This window comes from Condylura cristata, unplaced genomic scaffold (genome assembly GCF_000260355.1).
Source record: "Condylura cristata isolate star-nosed mole 26May11 unplaced genomic scaffold, ConCri1.0 scaffold00004, whole genome shotgun sequence".
NCBI classification, from domain to species: Eukaryota; Metazoa; Chordata; class Mammalia; order Eulipotyphla; family Talpidae; genus Condylura; species Condylura cristata.
This window is the reverse complement of record NW_004567105.1, coordinates 44,460,552-44,476,961: the sequence shown is the minus strand read 5'-3', so window position 1 is coordinate 44,476,961 and position 16,410 is coordinate 44,460,552. Positions and strand designations below refer to the sequence as shown.

General features: G+C 38.4%; 1 long non-coding RNA gene across 1 annotated transcript in view; it reads right to left on the bottom strand.

Annotated features, from left to right (window-relative positions):
- Positions 1-10,869: 10,869 nt before the first annotated feature.
- LOC105854717 overlaps positions 10,870-16,410 on the bottom strand; it is a 207,196-nt gene continuing 201,655 nt past the window's right edge. Inside the window, exon 3 of the long non-coding RNA XR_001146258.1 lies at positions 10,870-10,929. This is a non-coding gene — a long non-coding RNA (uncharacterized LOC105854717). The remainder of the gene's footprint in view (positions 10,930-16,410) is intronic.

Genomic DNA, 16,410 nt, shown 5'->3' with positions numbered 1-16,410 from the left:
TCACTAATCTTAGTGAATAAATGAATACTAATTTTATCAACTCCATTTGTTCCAGTGACTTCAACATTGAACGGTACCCTCACCTAGGTGCCTGGGGATAGGAGGTTGTTGGTATCTCTACTTTTTCCATGAATCAGCCTTCAACAAATGCATATTACACATCTTGTGGGTGCCAGTTCCTGAGCTGAGTTTGACTGTATATGTACATGGGTATGTACCCAGCAGGGAGGGAGGGAAGGTTAAGTTGCTGTCTTTTGAATATCACTGATTTCTGATACCAGCCTAAGAGGAAATGGACATAAATATCAGGGTTCAATGAATCTGGGAAATTATTCTTGTTTACTTCTAGTCATGTGATAAGAAAGAACGAAAGGAGGCAGAGAGAAAGATGTAGTAAGCCAGCAAGGTTTTGATATGCCAGCTGCCCTGAGTGATGATGATGAGCCATTGGACAAAAAAGAGAAAAAATGACAGAGACCCAATCTTATTTAATAACTGTCAATGTCTTTAGCTGTGAAAGAGAGGGAGCCGAATATAACTCACCTATTTCCCCCAATACAGTCAAGATTCATTTCTACAAGTAAGTCCCATATCAGAGGCCACTATGGTCAAAATTGGCATATAACTATGTTCCACTACACTAAATTATGCTTAGGGAAAAATGCAATGCATCCATCATATGTGTATAATAGAGGGATTAAATCAGCTATAATTTTCAACCTTTAAAAGAAAATTCCAAGCTTTTAAGTATATTCCTAGTGAAAGATAATGTGAAGAATGTCATAATAAAAAATAACTGAGTAGAAGGAAATAATTCTTTATCCTCTTAAAATTTTCTTTATGAAATACATCATTTTAACCTAATGCATTTCAACATACTTATCCATAAATGTAAATTTGTTTTGATAAAATGAAGAGCCTTTTAATCCAAATTGCACAATGATGCTTCTACACTGATCTGTTATAACTTAGTAATCAGAGTTAACAGACTGCCTAATTAACCAAGTCATCATTTGCCAAGATCCAAATATGGGATGAATTGTGGGCCAAGGAGAAAATATGATGGACATGAAAATTATTAATTCAGGGAAACATTAAAAGCATGTGGAGTTAAAGTTCTTTGTTAAATGTTATCATCTTTAATATTCTTAAATTTTATAATAAAAGTAACATGTGAATTTTTTTTAATACTTCATTCAGGGTATACAGAAACACATTTTAAAATCAACCAGTTAGTAGTTACTATTGTAACTAAAATTTTAAGGCCTAGGCAAGCTCTGAGTAACAAGGATGCTCTCTCATAACAGGGGCATCTACTAAACACCTTCTGGGTGCCAGCAGCATATACAGACTTCCATAACGATCTAGATGTTTCTTCTGCATATGAGCCCTAACCCTTGGTATGGTGCTATTTTTATCTTCAGGTATGACATAAGAAAACTGAAGTTCAGGATTTTTTGGCCACAAAAATTTATGAAAAAAAATAATAGCTAATCTTTTCAAAATTCTCAGGGAAGTGTTATGAAGAACTCTATCATTTAACTTGCCAAAAGTTTACCCATGGAAGCTTTACCCATTCATTTGTTATATACTTAAGTAGGAGAGAGGAGACAGGAATGATCTGAAAGATGATGCATGTGGCCAACCTGTACAAAAATCTTTAATCATCAGTTTAAAAATCTCAAAGCTAACATCAATGACATGTCCTAAAAGCTGGGAATTTTAACTTGACTGAGATATTTTATAGGTTAATTTTCTTGGGTAATTCAAATGCATGTTTGAATATAGGGTTTATTCCTAGAAGCAATGGTGAGCTCATCAATCTGACCATTTTCCCCTTGGATACTTGGTAACTTCTATTCATCTCATTGCTTCTAGAGCCTTCTGTTGTCCCTCTCCCCTACTTTTTCCCTAATCACATACACACACAAGCCATGAGTAATCATGCAGCTTCTCTATCACTGTATTATAACTGACTTGTCTATCTTGTCAATAATAAGATATTGAAATCAAGAATCCTGCTCTATGACCTAGCAGATGATAAATAGATGATTTGACAAAAGAAAAGGTAGGAGCAACACAGCCAATGAATAAACTCCAGGCAGCCTGAAGTCAGAAGCTTGGTTCTATTTCTGAGGCACAGCCAAGATCCAAAGTAGTGATTCTCATTGGAGATGTACAAATAGTAGGCAAATAATTTCATGGGGGAATATTTCAGGAGACACACTATGTGACATTTAAAAGTGCCTTCCCACCCTGTAATCCTAGCTATTTATTGTACAAGTGCAGTGCCTTACCAGACCCACTATCTATGTTCCAGGTTTCTGCCCTCTTCTTGTAACCAGAACTCCTTTTATCCATTTTCAATGGTCTTATGTAGGCCAACTGCCACCCAGGATTCTGAGTTGACATGTGACCCAGTCCTGATCAGCATGCCTTCATGCTCCCATCCCTATTCATTCCCAATCCAGCCACACAGACTGAGCAACAGGCACACAACACACCGGTACGGACACAGAACCAGGAAGAATCAAATTCTATGACCATTGCTAGAACACTTAAGAAAAGATTCCTTTTCACTAGAGTTGCCATGAAAGCATCTTTATAAATGCTTAACAGGCCACAACCTGATAAATGTCTACATGAATGAATCCAACGCAGGGCAGAGCACAACCCAGAGACAAAGATCAAGGCTTATTCGTATGTTCTGATGCTCTCACTCCAGAGCTCCTGACGCTCAGTCCACATCTTGACTTTTCTGTATCACTAGCTAATTACTTCTTTATGACTACACTGGCCACAAACAACCAAAGAGACCTAGCAAACAGGTGGGCTCAGTATTTCAAGGAACAGACACAGCAGAAGTGGTCTGCTCTTTGTGTTAACAAGCAGATTGTGATACTCTCAATTGTCAACTGAAAATTATTTATTTGTGAGCCCTCACAGCTGACTTTTATATGTGTTCCAAACTTAGTCTTATGTGCGTGTGTGAATATATGTGTGTGTGTGTGTGTATTTATATACATATATATATCACAAGCTTCATAATCTTAACTTTGAGGCATACAGCATACAGGCAATAAATCTGTAATTCTGAGTAAATAACCAAAGGCTTTCTGACTCAGTGTACCCCAATCTCTAAGTACCCAAATCTTTACCCTGGTAAACAAAAAATCCTTCCAGGGTAACATAGTCGCCAGAGGGATCCCGAACCTATCTGCTGGGAAGATGACCAGGTATGAGACTCCTGCTTTGGGAAGGAGACCCTCTGGCTTGCCATACTTTTCACACAGGTGACTGAGTGGAACAAATCAATTGTTGGGTGGTCAGAGGCTAATATAAAATAAAATAAAGACTACAAAGAGGAGGTTAATTAGAATAATGTATCAGAACAAAATGACTCAAAGATCTAGAGAAAATGTCTTCACAGGCACATCCAACTGGAGATAGGAGAATGTCAATTAAGTGGTTGTCCTTGTTCCTAATCATATTGGGACATACTTTTATTTCCCACAACTCTTGTACTAGCAAAAAGAATTAAAGCATTTGAAAAACTCTAGTAAGATCAAACAGGGCCTGTTAGATGGTGTTGAAATATAAAGGCTCCACATGTAATGTACATGCAGTTCCAGAGTGATGCATGTATGCTAAAACAAAACAATGCCTACAAAAGTCAGCACCTAAGAAAGTGTCTGCAAGATAATGACCACGAGGCATGGTGGGTGGGAATATGGGAAACCTAGGTCTAAATCCCAGCTGTACTTCTGATAAGCAGAGGACCCTAGGTGAGTCATTTAACCTAGGTAGGCCTCTGTCTCCTCATCTGTATCTCATAAGAGTTTCTGTGAACTAATATACGTGTGGCACAAAGTAAGGCAGCTTAATATAGGGTAGACTATTCACAAACCAGAGTTTCTTTAACTGCTACTTATTGGTATTTCTCAGGACTAGGTTTTTCATGAGTTTTGAAGATTCTACTTTTATCTCATGACTTTTTAAGGGAGAAGGAAAACTATGCATGCAGGAATTGGTGACAGCGTGATTACAAGCTCTTCTAGGCATATACATCTATATAAAGCCTAAGCATGAATTATTCTAGGAGAACTCAAAGAAATTATCATGTGTAGGAAGTGGGCCAGGAGCAGGAAAATGGGTTTGTGTCATCGTTGATCATCTGGGAAAGAGACAGATACATAATTTCTCTGGATGTGAACACCTAGGACAAAAGGTTCAGGGCTGGTCAGTTAAGAGGTGGCACTAAGACTGTCACCGTCAGCATCTCCTAACCAAAATCACATAGCACCCAGAGACTGCAGCACAAACAGAACCCAGAGAAGACAGCAAAATGTCAAAACCCTGAAGAAAAATCCTCAGAAAGTCCCCAATCCTTCCCGCTGATGTTGGGACACTAAGGTACAGAGAGGGCAGCATGGGGCTGATTGGTGGCCAAGTCTCGCGAGTCAGTTGTCGTGAAGCGAGGCTTCCATTTCATGGGTCTGTTTCTGTTTTTGTGTGATTGTCTTAGTTTCTGAAGTGATATTTGCAGTCGGGGAGATGTGAAAAAGCTGCTTGTCTGCCACTCTGAAGGCTGGTCTGAGTCTACCCAAACACTATTTTTCTTTACTTAACTGACTAAAACTTGCTGAATTCTTTTTCTTTACTCAAAAGGGTACTAATAATCAAATCAGATGTCTTAAGCCAGATTTTAATCCAGGTCTTTTATTTTTCTAAATTGAGTTGTTTTAATGTCTTCACATTATGGAAATTAGAGTATGTGACTTGGTTGAGTTCATCTACTATCAGCGAGAAATTAGAGATGCAGAAAGAAACCAGTACCTCTCGGGGCTTCTGAGGTCGCATAAAAAACGCACAATGATGGCACAGGTCGACACATACACACTAAGGCAGACATGGAAACCAACATGCACTAATAAAACACCACCAAGGAGATGAAAGAAATCACGAAAAATGGGCACTTGCTGGTAGCACAGAAGGTGAAAGTGCAGCACTGCAAGCTAGCGATAGCTGCTTCAGTGTGAGTTGGATCCCTGGCCCCAGAGGTGATCCGCATGGAGCAGCAGACCTCTCCTGACCCACCTACTTTTCCCTTCAGCAGTGTACTTTGTCAATCTGCCTGTTCTGCTCCTTACTCTGTCTCTGGTGAGTCCTCTCACCATCCCAGTACCTCTGGCCTATACCCCAGTTCTGTATGCATAAATAATTTTTTTTAAAAAAGTGATTCTACGGTGAATTTAAAAAAAAACAGAAACCACAACGAATAATGCAAGATGTTTTTGTCTAACTCCTTTCAATCTATGTTGACTTGTGTTTTCATTCAAAAGAGAAGTATGGGTCCTCTCTGGTGGTGCAGCAGGTTAAAGCACAGCACTGAGAAGCTAAAGCCACTTTAGCATGAGTTCAATCCCCAGTCCCAGAGGTGACCCACATGGTGTGGCAGAACCTCTCTTGGCCCGCCCACTGCTCCCCTCAGCAGTGTACTTTGCCAATTGACCTGTTCTACTCCCCACTCTGTCTCAGGTGAATCCTCTCACTGCCCCTGCACCTCTTTAAAAAAATAAGAGAGAGAGAGAGAGAGAAAGATATGAATTTTCAGGAAGGGGATATCAGGTGTACAGGTTTTTTGTTTGTTTGTTTAACTAGCATTTATAGGAAACCTAAAGCACAATGTGTTGTGAGACAGGCTTCCTTAAAGACCAGACAGATACCTAGTCAAATAGCTTAGGACAGTGCAGCACCCTGAACTCTTGAGTTGTGGCTGTGGATCAGATGCCTAACACTGAAACTTCTAGAATTTGAGGTTTTTAACTTGTATTAGTTGAGGCAGGTTAAAAACATCTGAGAATCAAAATGTTGATGGCAAATGTAAATCAGATTGCCCCACTGCTTGCTCATTCTGTACATTTTTGCTCTAAAGTTAACTTGGTGCATGAAACATGAACAGATATAATAGGGAATCAAGTCTCTTTGCAATCTTTATCATCTTTAAAGGGAAGAAAATGTTATATGAGTTTTGTCAGTACAGTTCTTGATACCATTTTGCTGATCTTTCTAAGTACCCAGTATTGCTATTCTGTTTCAGACGCTGTGCAAAGTGCTGTACATGCATCACTACATTTAATATAATAACTTTATGAGTTATGTAATGCTACTACCCCTGCCTTGGATAAGTAAACTGAGGCTCAGAGAGATAAAGTAATCTGTCCAAGGACAAAGAGGCAGTGAATGAGAACACAGGGATTTGAGCTTGAAATCTGATGTCCTTAATTAACCTGTACCACCCACAATATGCTTTAGGCCCAAATGGCAAATGATTCTGTCTTCATGGGGAAGATGATATATAATCCTTTCTGGATGGGACACACAGAGTAGCAAAGACTTGTGCAGTGCATAGTGGAAACTTTCCAGACAACACCCAAGGGCAGTATTCTAGTCCTATAATAAAGGTGAGGTGTGTGCTTTTATTTCTTCTCTTACTCTCTCATCCAGATGCAGTCCTCTTAGGTGCCATGAAAAATACAGAAATTCACAGGTAAATCCCCAAATGTACTCTGACTGATTCAACAAATACTGACTGCCTACCATATGCTAGGCTCTGTCATGGGGCCATGAGGAAGACACACTGGCTAACACAGACGTAGCCCTTGCTTACCACCTGATAAAAACAGTTCTTAATAAAGTGACCAAAGCTGCAATTAATGAAACAAACAGAAGGTTTGGCTGGAGAAGAGTAAGAAATGGAAAGGGAGGAAATCACCCTTAAAGTGTGTGGTCAGGGAAGGCATCTCAAGAAGGTGATATGTGAACTAAGGAATGAGAAGGAATGAACCCTGAGAAGCATTGAAATCATCCCAGGCAGAGAATAGCATGGTCCAGAGGCAAGGAATATTTTATAGCATCTGAACACCATAACACTGTCTAAATAAAATATTTGAAGCTGTATAACAAAGGCTGAAACCTTCCAAGAGTCGTCCGAACAAGCAAGATATTCAAGCCACTACCACCACAAAACAAAGCTTATATTATATAAGCTTTAAATTCACCTATTTAAAACATTTTTAATTATGAGGACCCCCTAGTGGTGCAGGGGTTAAGGCTCAGCACTATCAAGCTATCGCCAGTCACTGTGGCATGAGCTTGATCCCTGGCCAAGGAGATGACACACATGGCATGGCAGATCTTTCCTATCTCAGCCGCTGCTCCCCACAGCAATGTGTTTCAGTCAGTCTGCCTTTTCTGTTCCCCATTCTGTCTCTGGTGAATCCTCTCATACCCACACTTCTTGCCTATACCTCAGCTCTTGTATGCATAAATAAATGTTTACAAAAATCTTTAAAACCTTTTTAGTTGTGGTAAGGTATGCACAGCATACAATGTACCTCTTTCCCCATTTTTAATTGTGGCATCCAGCAGTGCTGAGTACATTTAAGTTACTGTGCAGCCAATCACCATGACTCAATTCATCTTGCTAAACTTAAGCAAATGCTTGACAGGAGCTAGTAAAGCCTGGAAGTCAGTTCCCCCAAGACCATCAACTCTGTGATATGGAATCACAACTAATGAAATCACCACAGGCTCTTATGAGTTAGGCAGCATGACTAGACTTAGCTCACCCATCAGTGCTCACAAATTCAACATCAGGCCAGTGGGCTGAGGTGGTTGTCTTGGAGACCCACTGCCAACTGGGCCATCCAGAAACACTCTTGACCCTCTCTGGCATACCCATAACCAGCTTTCATGTACAGATGACACTGCTTTTTGAGGGCCATTTCCAAGAATATCTGTGGGGGCCCAGAACCTGCCTTGCAGACTCAGCACAGAGGCAGGGATCAGGATGAGGTTGTGTGAGATCACATCATGTAGCATCAGCCTACACGAGTGAAATCCTACAGTGTTTCAGATTATCATCAGCAATACCAACTTGAAAGCAGTTAGTGAATTCTGCTTGCTAGGCAGACCCATTGTCTGAGTAAGTTTAAAAAAAAAAAAAGAGTAAGAAAAGAACTGCATGTCTCTCTTGGGGGAAATTGTCAAGCCAGGACCCAGAGATCTAAGGCCTGTTCGCAGGCTGTCCAGTCGTATTCATAGCTGCAGTGCCCTTGGAGACTGGCACCAAGGCTGGATCCCTGGGCTCTACTCAAACCGACAGGGGGTAGCTGGTTGAGAAAGCAGTGGACTGCAAAGAACATGCTGCCTACCAGTGAAACAACAACCAATGAACCACCAGAAGAGGGTACGAACTACTGGAAGACAGAGACCTCTGCCCCTGCCTTCGGATGTGTTAGCATCTATTATCCACCAGGATCTGTGCTGAGCTTTTATAAACATCATCTCACTAACTCTTCATCAGGAACTCACTCTTATTTTTAATCCCCATTTCCCACATAAAGAGGCTATAGCCCAAAAAGGTTAAGTAACTTACCAAGGGTCATTCAGTCAGTAAGTGGAAAAGGTGTAATTTGAATCGAAGCTGATCTAATTTCAAAGCAGACACTGAGAACCAAGCTGCTTTTCTATACCCACACAGGCTTTCAATAAATGTTTGGGAATGTATCAACTACCAAAATTCACGAGCACCTACCAGGAACTGGTGTAAGTAGAAATATATCTTTACTCATTGTATGAAATAGAAATTTTCACAAGAATAAGACTGCCTAATCTGGGATAAAGAACTCAGACGGGGTGACAAACATCTCCTCTACTCCCTAAGTGAAGCTTATGGCAGAGATGAGGGGAGTACCAAATCACAGAACTACAAGGTGAACAACACTATCCAGTCTTTGAGGAAGGGGACAATCAGCAATGCACATACTCGGAAGAACTCCACTGGGTGTGAGCCAGCCTATCACTAGGAATTCACAGATAGTCAGGCCTTAAAGCTCCTATCCAGAAAAGAGAGGATCCTCTAGAAAACTGGGCAGTTGAAATTTTGCTTGATAGCTTTCTTGAGAAATAGATTCATTTCTCAGATTTGCCATGGTACTTTCAATAATAAAATTATGATCCTGATGATAAATAATAATAAAAGGTCTTCTGAAATTTGTATCTCTGCTGGAAGTGGAAAAAACTAAAATTCGGACACTTAGAATTCAAATAAAATATTATAAACAAAAGTCAATAAAAGACAAAGTCATTCATTAAAAATTTAGAATGTAAAAAATTGATTTTGTTTAAGTAAAACCATTCACCTTTCCTTCATTATTATTAGTAGGACCTGGAGTTTATCTAGGATATTAAATTTTTCAAGTCTAAGGATACATTTTCTAGAAGCCGCTGTGTTAGAGCTTAAAAGGATATAAGTAGAGTCACTGGGTAAGATATAAGGATATAAGTAGAGTCACTGGGTAAATAGGCCTGTATCAGCTGGGGAAACTCCTCTTTGTGTCCCTTGCCATCTGCCTTTTCCCCTCGGGATGCAGAGGCAATGGCTGGAGACCTAGCAGCCATGACATGATCTTGAAAATAAAACAATATTTGAAAAAGGACAGAGCAGGGAAGCACAAACTGCTCCCACCCAGATGGCTTTTAGGCCAGGGATACAAGACTAAATTTTATAACTTATGAGGTTAAATCTGTCACTAGAAAACAATTCTTAAATGACAGAATGACCTAAAAACACATCTAATGACCATTTTTCAATGAAGAAAAACATCTAGAAAATCGATGAATTTAAATTCTGATTATCCTTCTATTCACCAAGTCATTTGTTTAAGTATGGCTTTCCTTCTTAATTATTACCACTACTCCAAGAAAGCATATTTGCTGAACCTGTCTTTATGTTTTGACATGCAAGACTTGTGAAATTCAAACATACTTGTAGACATTCAAAGCATTATTATTTATTAAGGACTGTATTAAAGCTGGAAGATCTTAAAAACACTCTCAGAATCTGATGATTAAAGGAAATTTAATCATTCTTCATTGGCATTTGATCTTTAGCCTGCCATAATCTACCTGTATATCCCTTCATCCATATTTGATACTAAAAAGACATTTCAACAGCTTGTCCATCAACTGTAACACAGAAGGAATGTACAGAAAAACCACATTACTCAGAAAATAAAAGAGCTTTCTCCCACACTCATGAGCTCATGAAAGCTCAATGTGATTAAAAAGATGAAGAAGGCATGCTCCACTAGGTGAACTAGAATGGCCATGTAGGACCATCCATTATCCTGGTAAGGAGTTCTGAAATATTCAGTGCTTTCGCATACGTTATTTCTCATTTCATCCTTACAACTATACGCTGCAAGGTAGCACAGAGGGAAATTTATATTCCTATTTCTTCTAGATAATTGGTCTATTCCAGAGCAGAGGCACTGGTACTGAGCCAGATATCCTATTTATAGGATACGTGACCCCTCTTTATGAATTAGGCCAAGGATTGGCAAACTATAGCCTTCAGGCTTCAGGTCAAATACAGCCTATTGCTATTTTTGTAAATACAGTTTTACTGGAACACAATTATTTACCTGTCATCTACAGCTACTTTTGTGCTACATCAGCTGAGTTGACTAGCTGCAATAGTGACTGTGTGGTCTAAGAGGCTGAAAATATTTATTATCTGGCCATTTGCAGACAAATCTTGCCAAACCTGAATTTGATCACCTATTGACAAATATGATCACAGTTATGGATCCCACTCTTGAAAGCCATAAAATTATCCTGAAGGGCAACAAACCTAATAAGTCTGCTTGCTTTGGAAATCACCCTTCCTAGCAGGGGCTTACACTATCTTCCAGGAGATCCACTTCTATGTTCCCGGAAATGATGGATAGCAATTTGATACAGAGTATCAATATTGTCTTTTACTTACCCTGAACTTTTAAGGTGTCTCACAGCCATATAAAGCCTGGAGTCAGTAGCAGAGGGCATGCATGATGCCACAGAAGAGCAACACACAGAAGGACACTGGAAGTAAAAAGAAGTGAAAAGGCAAATTGTGATGCTTCAAACAATGAACATGGAGCCTTAGTTATTCCTGGTCAACATACTAATTTTACATGCAAAATATAACCACATATCTAAGCATCTGTCTTAGAATCAGCATTCCATTATTTACAACATGAGCTAAGTATTACAGAATTCTAGTGGAAAGACAAAATGTCACACAGCCAGGTAAAATTGCCACTCTCGAAGATGCTGACACTGAGTCAAGAAATTTGGTTCTTTTAACTTCCATCATTTCTGAGTTTTTAGGACAAATTCTCCTAAGTTCAATATTTTCTCATCCTAGATAATGACAGGATGACCAATGACTCCAAATGATGATTTTGCTTTGGTTTTTGGTCTTTTAGTCTCTCTCATTGTATCCAGTAGAAGCAACTGAAAGAAATATACAGCCACACAGACATACCATTTAAAAATGAAAAAAAAAAAAGAAAAGAAAAGCTCTCTTATGCTAGACAAACAAAAACTTGTTACTTTCCATAGTTTATAGTTCTTTTTCTAGCTGCATTTAAAATGCTTGTGACATAACCTTCTCATGGAAACAGTCATGTGCTGAGGCTGCAAGCTTTCAAGGCTTAGTTGGGTTATTAGTAGAATATTTACCAAATCCGATTCTGAGTAAGTTGAAGTTGCTGACAGCTAAGTCAACTCATCCTCAAGCAGTTTTAAGGAGCTTTTGTGAACAGTACTCAGGGGCAAGGTTTTGCATGCCAAGTCTTTTCTGAAGCCTGGATCCCTGACATGATAATGCCACCTACCGCCTTCAGACTCTTTGTAATATGGAGAAATGAACTACAGAATGAGTAGAAAGCATGAACTCCCAGTGCTGTGTGTGTTGCTCTTTTAACAGTAAGCTCAGACAAAACTCTGTGAATGTACCTGTGTTCTAATCTAATCAGACAAGAAGTTGAAACTGAAAAGAAGATGTATGAAGTTTTATGATTTGAATAGTCACCGAATCTCCGGAAACTATGTGGGTTGTCTGTCTACAGAGCTCAGAAGAGAGTTAAGAGGTGATGCTCCCTCTTATGAAAATCCTTTCATGATCAGAGATAAAGTCAAGGTCAGATTGGTCCACATTATGTTTTCTAGGTATGAGCTGTCTATGTGAGTGTTAAATGACCAATTTGTTAAGGCTTACGAATCTTCATTCTCCTATGAGCTTAACATGCTGTGTTAGCATTATTCCACTTCAGTAAGGCAGCTTAAGAACATGATAAGAATACATCAGAAATATTTTTAAGATAATTTTAGTTGGCAAAGGCTAGATCGTTTACACTTAATTGGTGAACTCATTAATGAGCAACTGCCACCACAAGGAAGAAGACCATTGTCATCGACTTATCGGAGCAATGAGATAGTGAAGTTAATTATACTGTTTTCAATGGATTTACACTTGCATCTACATTTTCCAAACATTTGATCTGATACTCCATGAGTTTGCTCCTATTAACAAAAGCTATCACTTGGGATTCCTCCAGGAAAAGTCAGCCAATCACAACCCCGACATCAGGGCAAAGCAATTGGTAAACTTTTCTACCCTTTATTATCGACTTGTAAAATGTTATAAGCCTGTAAACTAGTTAGTTTATGAGCCATGTTAATAATTTGCTCACACTTGATCGCCGGTTTCACAAACACAGTTTCCAGGGATGTGGGAGGATAATTTGTAGGTCCAGATTCTCTCCTAAGGGGACACTAACTAATTTGACACAGTAACATGACATTGATGGGGGGCACACTAATGACCAGACTCCGGGACGCGGCTGTCAGCCTGTCGTTTCAGTGAAAAGTCAGCTTGCTCTCACTGATGCTCAGTACACAATACTCAACTAATTATTCAGACATCAGCATTAATGAGAACTTGTGTGTTTATTTTCAATATACTAACCAGCGCTTAGCTTCCATTTGTCTGATATGGTCACTGATTAAAATGTGTTTCATGAATAGTAAATTTGAACTCTAATATAACAAAGCAGTACCAGAGCAAAAAAAGCAACAGCTGATTGGAAAATCAACTGCGTCAGCTCAACTTGTTTTCTGCCTCAAATATCATCAAGGACAAAGTGACAGGTAGTAAGAATGCCACGAGTACCAAGAAAAGTGAAAGGAATATTTTTAATCATACATTCCCATGTGTGATTGCTGAGTTTTGAGCAAGGCCACTAGGTCACAAAATGGTCAATAGCAACTTCTATCTCAAATAAATCTGACTAACCTTATGATCATTGCAAAAGATTTTTTAAGTTAGTTTTTCCATGGAATAAACAAAAGGTTTGTTAAATGTGCTTTTTCATCTGTACAAAAGTTCATCTTTGAAGAAACTATCTCAAATATCATCTTCACAAATATCTCTAAATGAAGTTGTGTTTTTTTCAAACCTATTATAAAACTGTATTACTGAGCGTTTTTAAAAATGTACTCTTTAATATAATATGCTCTTATCCATCTTGTTTCTAGTCTACTAAACCTTGCAATCAAGTTCTTTCTACTCCAAATTAAATTTCTATTTTGGTGTGATATATTTTGTCCTTCATTTTATGGTGATTATAAATCCTAAAATATTCATATAATCATAATTGAAAATGAATAACTTAAAAAAGGTGTGCTTAGATTTACTAGAGTTATTGAAAAATCGAAAACTCCTGATGTGGTTCATTTTAAGATGTGCATTGCAAATTAAATAACAATGGTAATAATTCAACAAATGTTCTCTTTGCCACCGCAGTTAAAAAATTCTACTCACTACTGTATATGATTTCAGATTTTATAAAAGAGCAAATTAAATATAAGTCCACCAAGACTGCTTTGGATATGAAAGTGAACTGCATGTAACATTTCTCAAGTATATGTTTCTAAACATACTCTATGACACATCTATAATTTCAGAATGCCAAAATATATAAATGGCAAATTACATGGAGGAATCATTCAGATATCAGCCTAATTTTTAAGATGTATTTAGAAAAGCATCTAGATTAATTCTCCCAAACAAGCGCAACTGTCTCCAATGCTGCTATTTACATGGGCACCCATTAAGCCAGGTTCTCAGGCCATTGACAGCTCTGTGTATTTTATATATGGTACATATCTGTCCTCCACAATATGATCAGTGTGGCAGAAACTTTCTAGATACTCAAGAAAGCCACTCTTCTTCCCAGGCACATAACTGGAATATATCACACCCTCCCTTGCAAATAGGTGGAGTATGGGGTCTGGACTCTGGGCTCTGGCCAAACAGATAGAGCTTCCTGACCTATCCCTAATGACCTCTCTCTGTCCTTGAATATGGACCAAAGGTCCATGGAGAAGTCCTCCTTCTTCCTGATGGTGGAGTCAGTGATTTAATGATTCATGATTCCTGCAACCCCACATGGATTCCCCTGCTCCCCATCAGCCACTAGGCACCCTCAATGTGAACCTCTACAGAGGAATGCTGCTGAGATTCAGAAATGTTTGCGACAATCAGTGGTAGCTCTTACCTGAATACACGGACCTTGCCTCCAGAGTTATCTGTGAATCACTGGGCCACCATATATAAACAGAAGCTCTATAAACTTGGAAAAATTTCCAAAGGTATTTTATAGTTGTGATTATGTGCTCCACAACTAAGCTAAGTACAGAAAAGAGAAAGGAATTCAACAGCTATCATATCCCAAAATGTGTCAAGTATATCTCTCCTTATTTATTCTTCACATAGAGCTGTAAGAAGACCCGATTCCTATTTTATAGATGAGAATACTGAACCTCTGACAAAGAAATGTAAGCAGATGCCACAGAAAGTTAATCCAGTTGCCATTATCCCTATTGAAACATTTCACTTTTAATATAGAGATGTTATAGAAATATGCACTTAAGAAAAAAATATGACATCCTCAAATATCTTTAATAAAATATGTAAGGAGGAAATGTCAAACTACTGAGAATGTCAGAAACTTCTGTAGAGGTTTCCAAAAGTCAACAATAAGGGGATCTGTCTGAAATGTTCTCAGTGACCAAGAAAGAAAAAGAGACCCATTTCAGAATCAACAATATATATTGAGATCATATCAGCTGTTGAGTAATCAATGTTTCAAACATTTTTACATTTTTAACGTGATGGCTGTTGCTATATATAGGGCACTTTATTATACCAAAGTTGTATTTTAGAACAAGGATTGGCAAGTGTTTTCTGTAAAGGTAGAGAGTGAATAGTTTAGGCTATACCATCAGAGCTTCTTCACTGCAACTATTCAACTCTGCATTAGTAGTAAGGAAATATGCTGTAGATGCCAGTAAACAAATGTATTGGTTATATTATTTGCAAAAACTATTTGTGGGCTGGATTTAGAAAATTGACTAGGGATTTTGTATAGTACACAATAATTTTTCCTGTGTAAAATAACAAGGAATATGCTGTGGTTAGCCTTTTCATCCAGCCTTATCTGAATGTCAGGCTGGGTTTCTGATGTTTAAGAGAGTAGCCTTAATTTGTGAAAGGCTCAAGAGATAAACAGTTAACAGGGCTCAGTTTCCATCTAGGGTCTCATCCTACAGCCCCTTCCTCCCAAAGTCATGCCATCTTTCAGAGAAGGATTTCTTCTGCCCAATGAAGCTGCTCAAGATATCCTATCTTATATTAAATAAAAAATTCAAGTACTATGAAGAAGCTGGTGCTTTACCTCCATAAAGAGAAGTCCCTATATGCTAAGGGAATGTAGGTAACTGTTACCTCAATGTGACCTTATGGTAAGATCTTCACTTTTAAAAAATAAAATAAACAATATATGGATATAAAATGCCACTGAGGGGAAACTGTCATGGGGGTGCAAGTAAGTGGAAAGTGCGAAATGACAACCCGTAAAAGTTTCAATTCTAAGAGAAAGTCTCCCTAAATTAGCACCAAAGATTTCCTGGATTTGAAAAGTGGATTCTGTTAAACAATTTCAAAAAGGATCTATGTGCCCAGTGATGGACTGTGGCAGAAATAACATATCAAATATACCCCCCCATTATTCTCTCAAAAATATGAAGTTATAAAAGGCTTTGATTCATGTATTTTTTAATGGCGAGGTTCAGAGACATACACACAAAGAGAGTTGTTTTTTCTTTTAAATTCAGCTCCTTATTAATGTTTTATTATAACAGTTAAGTGCACAAGATGGCTTGAGACATGCAATAATAAATTTTATGAATTTGTTTTACCTACCATGTCAATCACAGGAGAACAAAAGCAAGTAAGTGATAGTCTGGTCTGACAAAGGAATATATTGTAGTTATTAATAATATTGGGAATGGGGAAGTGTGTGCAAATGTTTGCTATAAAGTGACATAAAATAAACAACACAGAAAAATCAACTTCACACTAACTCTCAACTGTACAAAAATATGTGCCATAAAGAATCGAAAAAATTGGGCCCTCCCTGGTGGCACAACAGTTTCAAGCACAGCACTGGGCAGCTA